Genomic DNA, 7,500 nt, shown 5'->3' with positions numbered 1-7,500 from the left:
GGCCCATGCGTGGTACCTTGGACAGCTTACGGCCATACCACCCTGAACACGCCCGATCTCGTCTGATCTCGGAAGCTAAGCAGGGTCGGGCCTGGTTAGTACTTGGATGGGAGACCGCCTGGGAATACCAGGTGCTGTAAGCTTTTTCACTTTTCTCCACAAGCTCCTGCCGTGTTTAACGTAGGGATCCTCTCTGGTTTTCCTCCGTGTCTTTGCAGAACTGTGCGCGGGAGTCCCACTCTGGTATTTCTCCGACGGATCGGAACGCTCTCAGCGCAGCTGCCGCCTGGGCGTTGAAGGCGCGTCTGACGAGCGACATCCCTAAAAGGCCCATGCGTGGTACCTTGGACAGCTTACGGCCATACCACCCTGAACACGCCCGATCTCGTCTGATCTCGGAAGCTAAGCAGGGTCGGGCCTGGTTAGTACTTGGATGGGAGACCGCCTGGGAATACCAGGTGCTGTAAGCTTTTTCACTTTTCTCCACAAGCTCCTGCCGTGTTTAACGTAGGGATCCTCTCTGGTTTTCCTCCGTGTCTTTGCAGAACTGTGCGCGGGAGTCCCACTCTCTGGTATTTCTCCGACGGAGGAACGGATCGGAACGCTCTCAGCGCAGCTGCCGCCTGGGCGTTGAAGGCGCGTCTGACGAGCGACATCCCTAAAAGGCCCATGCGTGGTACCTTGGACAGCTTACGGCCATACCACCCTGAACACGCCCGATCTCGTCTGATCTCGGAAGCTAAGCAGGGTCGGGCCTGGTTAGTACTTGGATGGGAGACCGCCTGGGAATACCAGGTGCTGTAAGCTTTTTCACTTTTCTCCACAAGCTCCTGCCGTGTTTAACGTAGGGATCCTCTCTGGTTTTCCTCCGTGTCTTTGCAGAACTGTGCGCGGGAGTCCCACTCTCTGGTATTTCTCCGACGGAGGAACGGATCGGAACGCTCTCAGCGCAGCTGCCGCCTGGGCGTTGAAGGCGCGTCTGACGAGCGACATCCCTAAAAGGCCCATGCGTGGTACCTTGGACAGCTTACGGCCATACCACCCTGAACACGCCCGATCTCGTCTGATCTCGGAAGCTAAGCAGGGTCGGGCCTGGTTAGTACTTGGATGGGAGACCGCCTGGGAATACCAGGTGCTGTAAGCTTTTTCACTTTTCTCCACAAGCTCCTGCCGTGTTTAACGTAGGGATCCTCTCTCGTTCTACTCCGTGTCTTTGCAGAACTGTGCGCGGGAGTCCCACTCTCTGGTATTTCTCCGACGGAGGAACGGATCGGAACGCTCTCAGCGCAGCTGCCGCCTGGGCGTTGAAGGCGCGTCTGACGAGCGACATCCCTAAAAGGCCCATGCGTGGTACCTTGGACAGCTTACGGCCATACCACCCTGAACACGCCCGATCTCGTCTGATCTCGGAAGCTAAGCAGGGTCGGGCCTGGTTAGTACTTGGATGGGAGACCGCCTGGGAATACCAGGTGCTGTAAGCTTTTTCACTTTTCTCCACAAGCTCCTGCCGTGTTTAACGTAGGGATCCTCTCTGGTTTTCCTCCGTGTCTTTGCAGAACTGTGCGCGGGAGTCCCACTCTCTGGTATTTCTCCGACGGATCGGAACGCTCTCAGCGCAGCTGCCGCCTGGGCGTTGAAGGCGCGTCTGACGAGCGACATCCCTAAAAGGCCCATGCGTGGTACCTTGGACAGCTTACGGCCATACCAACCTGAACACGCCCGATCTCGTCTGATCTCGGAAGCTAAGCAGGGTCGGGCCTGGTTAGTACTTGGATGGGAGACCGCCTGGGAATACCAGGTGCTGTAAGCTTTTTCACTTTTCTCCACAAGCTCCTGCCGTGTTTAACGTAGGGATCCTCTCTGGTTTTCCTCCGTGTCTTTGCAGAACTGTGCGCGGGAGTCCCACTCTCTGGTATTTCTCCGACGGATCGGAACGCTCTCAGCGCAGCTGCCGCCTGGGCGTTTAAGGCGCGTCTGACGAGCGACATCCCTAAAAGGCCCATGCGTGGTACCTTGGACAGCTTACGGCCATACCACCCTGAACACGCCCGATCTCGTCTGATCTCGGAAGCTAAGCAGGGTCGGGCCTGGTTAGTACTTGGATGGGAGACCGCCTGGGAATACCAGGTGCTGTAAGCTTTTTCACTTTTCTCCACAAGCTCCTGCCGTGTTTAACGTAGGGATCCTCTCTCGTTCTACTCCGTGTCTTTGCAGAACTGTGCGCGGGAGTCCCACTCTCTGGTATTTCTCCGACGGAGGAACGGATCGGAACGCTCTCAGCGCAGCTGCCGCCTGGGCGTTGAAGGCGCGTCTGACGAGCGACATCCCTAAAAGGCCCATGCGTGGTACCTTGGACAGCTTACGGCCATACCACCCTGAACACGCCCGATCTCGTCTGATCTCGGAAGCTAAGCAGGGTCGGGCCTGGTTAGTACTTGGATGGGAGACCGCCTGGGAATACCAGGTGCTGTAAGCTTTTTCACTTTTCTCCACAAGCTCCTGCCGTGTTTAACGTAGGGATCCTCTCTGGTTTTCCTCCGTGTCTTTGCAGAACTGTGCGCGGGAGTCCCACTCTCTGGTATTTCTCCGACGGAGGAACGGATCGGAACGCTCTCGGCGCAGCTGCCGCCTGGGCGTTGAAGGCGCGTCTGACGAGCGACATCCCTAAAAGGCCCATGCGTGGTACCTTGGACAGCTTACGGCCATACCACCCTGAACACGCCCGATCTCGTCTGATCTCGGAAGCTAAGCAGGGTCGGGCCTGGTTAGTACTTGGATGGGAGACCGCCTGGGAATACCAGGTGCTGTAAGCTTTTTCACTTTTCTCCACAAGCTCCTGCCGTGTTTAACGTAGGGATCCTCTCTGGTTTTCCTCCGTGTCTTTGCAGAACTGTGCGCGGGAGTCCCACTCTCTGGTATTTCTCCGACGGAGGAACGGATCGGAACGCTCTCAGCGCAGCTGCCGCCTGGGCGTTGAAGGCGCGTCTGACGAGCGACATCCCTAAAAGGCCCATGCGTGGTACCTTGGACAGCTTACGGCCATACCACCCTGAACACGCCCGATCTCGTCTGATCTCGGAAGCTAAGCAGGGTCGGGCCTGGTTAGTACTTGGATGGGAGACCGCCTGGGAATACCAGGTGCTGTAAGCTTTTTCACTTTTCTCCACAAGCTCCTGCCGTGTTTAACGTAGGGATCCTCTCTGGTTTTCCTCCGTGTCTTTGCAGAACTGTGCGCGGGAGTCCCACTCTCTGGTATTTCTCCGACGGATCGGAACGCTCTCAGCGCAGCTGCCGCCTGGGCGTTGAAGGCGCGTCTGACGAGTGACATCCCTAAAAGGCCCATGCGTGGTACCTTGGACAGCTTACGGCCATACCACCCTGAACACGCCCGATCTCGTCTGATCTCGGAAGCTAAGCAGGGTCGGGCCTGGTTAGTACTTGGATGGGAGACCGCCTGGGAATACCAGGTGCTGTAAGCTTTTTCACTTTTCTCCACAAGCTCCTGCCGTGTTTAACGTAGGGATCCTCTCTGGTTTTCCTCCGTGTCTTTGCAGAACTGTGCGCGGGAGTCCCACTCTCTGGTATTTCTCCGACGGAGGAACGGATCGGAACGCTCTCAGCGCAGCTGCCGCCTGGGCGTTGAAGGCGCGTCTGACGAGCGACATCCCTAAAAGGCCCATGCGTGGTACCTTGGACAGCTTACGGCCATACCACCCTGAACACGCCCGATCTCGTCTGATCTCGGAAGCTAAGCAGGGTCGGGCCTGGTTAGTACTTGGATGGGAGACCGCCTGGGAATACCAGGTGCTGTAAGCTTTTTCACTTTTCTCCACAAGCTCCTGCCGTGTTTAACGTAGGGATCCTCTCTGGTTTTCCTCCGTGTCTTTGCAGAACTGTGCGCGGGAGTCCCACTCTCTGGTATTTCTCCGACGGATCGGAACGCTCTCAGCGCAGCTGCCGCCTGGGCGTTGAAGGCGCGTCTGACGAGCGACATCCCTAAAAGGCCCATGCGTGGTACCTTGGACAGCTTACGGCCATACCACCCTGAACACGCCCGATCTCGTCTGATCTCGGAAGCTAAGCAGGGTCGGGCCTGGTTAGTACTTGGATGGGAGACCGCCTGGGAATACCAGGTGCTGTAAGCTTTTTCACTTTTCTCCACAAGCTCCTGCCGTGTTTAACGTAGGGATCCTCTCTCGTTCTACTCCGTGTCTTTGCAGAACTGTGCGCGGGAGTCCCACTCTCTGGTATTTCTCCGACGGAGGAACGGATCGGAACGCTCTCAGCGCAGCTGCCGCCTGGGCGTTGAAGGCGCGTCTGACGAGCGACATCCCTAAAAGGCCCATGCGTGGTACCTTGGACAGCTTACGGCCATACCACCCTGAACACGCCCGATCTCGTCTGATCTCGGAAGCTAAGCAGGGTCGGGCCTGGTTAGTACTTGGATGGGAGACCGCCTGGGAATACCAGGTGCTGTAAGCTTTTTCACTTTTCTCCACAAGCTCCTGCCGTGTTTAACGTAGGGATCCTCTCTGGTTTTCCTCCGTGTCTTTGCAGAACTGTGCGCGGGAGTCCCACTCTCTGGTATTTCTCCGACGGAGGAACGGATCGGAACGCTCTCGGCGCAGCTGCCGCCTGGGCGTTGAAGGCGCGTCTGACGAGCGACATCCCTAAAAGGCCCATGCGTGGTACCTTGGACAGCTTACGGCCATACCACCCTGAACACGCCCGATCTCGTCTGATCTCGGAAGCTAAGCAGGGTCGGGCCTGGTTAGTACTTGGATGGGAGACCGCCTGGGAATACCAGGTGCTGTAAGCTTTTTCACTTTTCTCCACAAGCTCCTGCCGTGTTTAACGTAGGGATCCTCTCTGGTTTTCCTCCGTGTCTTTGCAGAACTGTGCGCGGGAGTCCCACTCTCTGGTATTTCTCCGACGGAGGAACGGATCGGAACGCTCTCAGCGCAGCTGCCGCCTGGGCGTTGAAGGCGCGTCTGACGAGCGACATCCCTAAAAGGCCCATGCGTGGTACCTTGGACAGCTTACGGCCATACCACCCTGAACACGCCCGATCTCGTCTGATCTCGGAAGCTAAGCAGGGTCGGGCCTGGTTAGTACTTGGATGGGAGACCGCCTGGGAATACCAGGTGCTGTAAGCTTTTTCACTTTTCTCCACAAGCTCCTGCCGTGTTTAACGTAGGGATCCTCTCTGGTTTTCCTCCGTGTCTTTGCAGAACTGTGCGCGGGAGTCCCACTCTCTGGTATTTCTCCGACGGAGGAACGGATCGGAACGCTCTCAGCGCAGCTGCCGCCTGGGCGTTGAAGGCGCGTCTGACGAGCGACATCCCTAAAAGGCCCATGCGTGGTACCTTGGACAGCTTACGGCCATACCACCCTGAACACGCCCGATCTCGTCTGATCTCGGAAGCTAAGCAGGGTCGGGCCTGGTTAGTACTTGGATGGGAGACCGCCTGGGAATACCAGGTGCTGTAAGCTTTTTCACTTTTCTCCACAAGCTCCTGCCGTGTTTAACGTAGGGATCCTCTCTCGTTCTACTCCGTGTCTTTGCAGAACTGTGCGCGGGAGTCCCACTCTCTGGTATTTCTCCGACGGAGGAACGGATCGGAACGCTCTCAGCGCAGCTGCCGCCTGGGCGTTGAAGGCGCGTCTGACGAGCGACAACCCTAAAAGGCCCATGCGTGGTACCTTGGACAGCTTACGGCCATACCACCCTGAACACGCCCGATCTCGTCTGATCTCGGAAGCTAAGCAGGGTCGGGCCTGGTTAGTACTTGGATGGGAGACCGCCTGGGAATACCAGGTGCTGTAAGCTTTTTCACTTTTCTCCACAAGCTCCTGCCGTGTTTAACGTAGGGATCCTCTCTCGTTCTACTCCGTGTCTTTGCAGAACTGTGCGCGGGAGTCCCACTCTCTGGTATTTCTCCGACGGAGGAACGGATCGGAACGCTCTCAGCGCAGCTGCCGCCTGGGCGTTGAAGGCGCGTCTGACGAGCGACATCCCTAAAAGGCCCATGCGTGGTACCTTGGACAGCTTACGGCCATACCACCCTGAACACGCCCGATCTCGTCTGATCTCGGAAGCTAAGCAGGGTCGGGCCTGGTTAGTACTTGGATGGGAGACCGCCTGGGAATACCAGGTGCTGTAAGCTTTTTCACTTTTCTCCACAAGCTCCTGCCGTGTTTAACGTAGGGATCCTCTCTGGTTTTCCTCCGTGTCTTTGCAGAACTGTGCGCGGGAGTCCCACTCTCTGGTATTTCTCCGACGGAGGAACGGATCGGAACGCTCTCGGCGCAGCTGCCGCCTGGGCGTTGAAGGCGCGTCTGACGAGCGACATCCCTAAAAGGCCCATGCGTGGTACCTTGGACAGCTTACGGCCATACCACCCTGAACACGCCCGATCTCGTCTGATCTCGGAAGCTAAGCAGGGTCGGGCCTGGTTAGTACTTGGATGGGAGACCGCCTGGGAATACCAGGTGCTGTAAGCTTTTTCACTTTTCTCCACAAGCTCCTGCCGTGTTTAACGTAGGGATCCTCTCTGGTTTTCCTCCGTGTCTTTGCAGAACTGTGCGCGGGAGTCCCACTCTCTGGTATTTCTCCGACGGAGGAACGGATCGGAACGCTCTCAGCGCAGCTGCCGCCTGGGCGTTGAAGGCGCGTCTGACGAGCGACATCCCTAAAAGGCCCATGCGTGGTACCTTGGACAGCTTATGGCCATACCACCCTGAACACGCCCGATCTCGTCTGATCTCGGAAGCTAAGCAGGGTCGGGCCTGGTTAGTACTTGGATGGGAGACCGCCTGGGAATACCAGGTGCTGTAAGCTTTTTCACTTTTCTCCACAAGCTCCTGCCGTGTTTAACGTAGGGATCCTCTCTGGTTTTCCTCCGTGTCTTTGCAGAACTGTGCGCGGGAGTCCCACTCTCTGGTATTTCTCCGACGGATCGGAACGCTCTCAGCGCAGCTGCCGCCTGGGCGTTGAAGGCGCGTCTGACGAGCGACATCCCTAAAAGGCCCATGCGTGGTACCTTGGACAGCTTACGGCCATACCACCCTGAACACGCCCGATCTCGTCTGATCTCGGAAGCTAAGCAGGGTCGGGCCTGGTTAGTACTTGGATGGGAGACCGCCTGGGAATACCAGGTGCTGTAAGCTTTTTCACTTTTCTCCACAAGCTCCTGCCGTGTTTAACGTAGGGATCCTCTCTGGTTTTCCTCCGTGTCTTTGCAGAACTGTGCGCGGGAGTCCCACTCTCTGGTATTTCTCCGACGGAGGAACGGATCGGAACGCTCTCAGCGCAGCTGCCGCCTGGGCGTTGAAGGCGCGTCTGACGAGCGACATCCCTAAAAGGCCCATGCGTGGTACCTTGGACAGCTTACGGCCATACCACCCTGAACACGCCCGATCTCGTCTGATCTCGGAAGCTAAGCAGGGTCGGGCCTGGTTAGTACTTGGATGGGAGACCGCCTGGGAATACCAGGTGCT

General features: G+C 57.3%; 23 non-coding genes across 23 annotated transcripts in view; all 23 read left to right on the top strand.

The window, feature by feature from the left end:
- Positions 1–24: 24 nt before the first annotated feature.
- Positions 25–143, top strand: LOC137178596 (5S ribosomal RNA). The gene has a single exon (XR_010927170.1). It is a non-coding gene; the product is annotated as a 5S ribosomal RNA (ribosomal RNA).
- A 208-nt stretch (positions 144–351) lies between these two features.
- Positions 352–470, top strand: LOC137178594 (5S ribosomal RNA). The gene has a single exon (XR_010927168.1). It is a non-coding gene; the product is annotated as a 5S ribosomal RNA (ribosomal RNA).
- Positions 471–688: 218 nt separating this feature from the next.
- LOC137178592 (5S ribosomal RNA) lies at positions 689–807 on the top strand. The gene has a single exon (XR_010927167.1). It is a non-coding gene; the product is annotated as a 5S ribosomal RNA (ribosomal RNA).
- Positions 808–1,025: 218 nt separating this feature from the next.
- Positions 1,026–1,144, top strand: LOC137178591 (5S ribosomal RNA). Its single transcript, XR_010927166.1, has one exon. It is a non-coding gene; the product is annotated as a 5S ribosomal RNA (ribosomal RNA).
- A 218-nt stretch (positions 1,145–1,362) lies between these two features.
- Positions 1,363–1,481, top strand: LOC137178590 (5S ribosomal RNA). Its single transcript, XR_010927165.1, has one exon. It is a non-coding gene; the product is annotated as a 5S ribosomal RNA (ribosomal RNA).
- A 210-nt stretch (positions 1,482–1,691) lies between these two features.
- Positions 1,692–1,810, top strand: LOC137177991 (5S ribosomal RNA). Its single transcript, XR_010926604.1, has one exon. It is a non-coding gene; the product is annotated as a 5S ribosomal RNA (ribosomal RNA).
- Positions 1,811–2,020: 210 nt separating this feature from the next.
- Positions 2,021–2,139, top strand: LOC137178589 (5S ribosomal RNA). The gene has a single exon (XR_010927164.1). It is a non-coding gene; the product is annotated as a 5S ribosomal RNA (ribosomal RNA).
- A 218-nt stretch (positions 2,140–2,357) lies between these two features.
- On the top strand, positions 2,358–2,476 carry LOC137178588 (5S ribosomal RNA). Its single transcript, XR_010927163.1, has one exon. It is a non-coding gene; the product is annotated as a 5S ribosomal RNA (ribosomal RNA).
- Positions 2,477–2,694: 218 nt separating this feature from the next.
- On the top strand, positions 2,695–2,813 carry LOC137178587 (5S ribosomal RNA). The gene has a single exon (XR_010927162.1). It is a non-coding gene; the product is annotated as a 5S ribosomal RNA (ribosomal RNA).
- A 218-nt stretch (positions 2,814–3,031) lies between these two features.
- LOC137178586 (5S ribosomal RNA) lies at positions 3,032–3,150 on the top strand. Its single transcript, XR_010927161.1, has one exon. It is a non-coding gene; the product is annotated as a 5S ribosomal RNA (ribosomal RNA).
- Positions 3,151–3,360: 210 nt separating this feature from the next.
- Positions 3,361–3,479, top strand: LOC137178585 (5S ribosomal RNA). Its single transcript, XR_010927160.1, has one exon. It is a non-coding gene; the product is annotated as a 5S ribosomal RNA (ribosomal RNA).
- Positions 3,480–3,697: 218 nt separating this feature from the next.
- On the top strand, positions 3,698–3,816 carry LOC137178584 (5S ribosomal RNA). Its single transcript, XR_010927159.1, has one exon. It is a non-coding gene; the product is annotated as a 5S ribosomal RNA (ribosomal RNA).
- A 210-nt stretch (positions 3,817–4,026) lies between these two features.
- Positions 4,027–4,145, top strand: LOC137178582 (5S ribosomal RNA). The gene has a single exon (XR_010927157.1). It is a non-coding gene; the product is annotated as a 5S ribosomal RNA (ribosomal RNA).
- Positions 4,146–4,363: 218 nt separating this feature from the next.
- LOC137178581 (5S ribosomal RNA) lies at positions 4,364–4,482 on the top strand. The gene has a single exon (XR_010927156.1). It is a non-coding gene; the product is annotated as a 5S ribosomal RNA (ribosomal RNA).
- Positions 4,483–4,700: 218 nt separating this feature from the next.
- Positions 4,701–4,819, top strand: LOC137178580 (5S ribosomal RNA). Its single transcript, XR_010927155.1, has one exon. It is a non-coding gene; the product is annotated as a 5S ribosomal RNA (ribosomal RNA).
- A 218-nt stretch (positions 4,820–5,037) lies between these two features.
- On the top strand, positions 5,038–5,156 carry LOC137178579 (5S ribosomal RNA). The gene has a single exon (XR_010927154.1). It is a non-coding gene; the product is annotated as a 5S ribosomal RNA (ribosomal RNA).
- A 218-nt stretch (positions 5,157–5,374) lies between these two features.
- Positions 5,375–5,493, top strand: LOC137178578 (5S ribosomal RNA). Its single transcript, XR_010927153.1, has one exon. It is a non-coding gene; the product is annotated as a 5S ribosomal RNA (ribosomal RNA).
- A 218-nt stretch (positions 5,494–5,711) lies between these two features.
- LOC137178576 (5S ribosomal RNA) lies at positions 5,712–5,830 on the top strand. Its single transcript, XR_010927152.1, has one exon. It is a non-coding gene; the product is annotated as a 5S ribosomal RNA (ribosomal RNA).
- A 218-nt stretch (positions 5,831–6,048) lies between these two features.
- Positions 6,049–6,167, top strand: LOC137178575 (5S ribosomal RNA). The gene has a single exon (XR_010927151.1). It is a non-coding gene; the product is annotated as a 5S ribosomal RNA (ribosomal RNA).
- Positions 6,168–6,385: 218 nt separating this feature from the next.
- Positions 6,386–6,504, top strand: LOC137178574 (5S ribosomal RNA). The gene has a single exon (XR_010927150.1). It is a non-coding gene; the product is annotated as a 5S ribosomal RNA (ribosomal RNA).
- Positions 6,505–6,722: 218 nt separating this feature from the next.
- LOC137177928 (5S ribosomal RNA) lies at positions 6,723–6,841 on the top strand. Its single transcript, XR_010926543.1, has one exon. It is a non-coding gene; the product is annotated as a 5S ribosomal RNA (ribosomal RNA).
- Positions 6,842–7,051: 210 nt separating this feature from the next.
- Positions 7,052–7,170, top strand: LOC137178573 (5S ribosomal RNA). Its single transcript, XR_010927149.1, has one exon. It is a non-coding gene; the product is annotated as a 5S ribosomal RNA (ribosomal RNA).
- A 218-nt stretch (positions 7,171–7,388) lies between these two features.
- Positions 7,389–7,500, top strand: part of LOC137178572 (5S ribosomal RNA) — a 119-nt gene continuing 7 nt past the window's right edge. Inside the window, exon 1 of the ribosomal RNA XR_010927148.1 lies at positions 7,389–7,500. This exon is cut by the window's right edge and continues 7 nt beyond it. This is a non-coding gene — a ribosomal RNA (5S ribosomal RNA).

Source organism: Thunnus thynnus, chromosome 24 (genome assembly GCF_963924715.1).
Source record: "Thunnus thynnus chromosome 24, fThuThy2.1, whole genome shotgun sequence".
NCBI lineage: Eukaryota > Metazoa > Chordata > Actinopteri > Scombriformes > Scombridae > Thunnus > Thunnus thynnus.
This window is presented reverse-complemented; position numbering and strand designations above follow the sequence as displayed.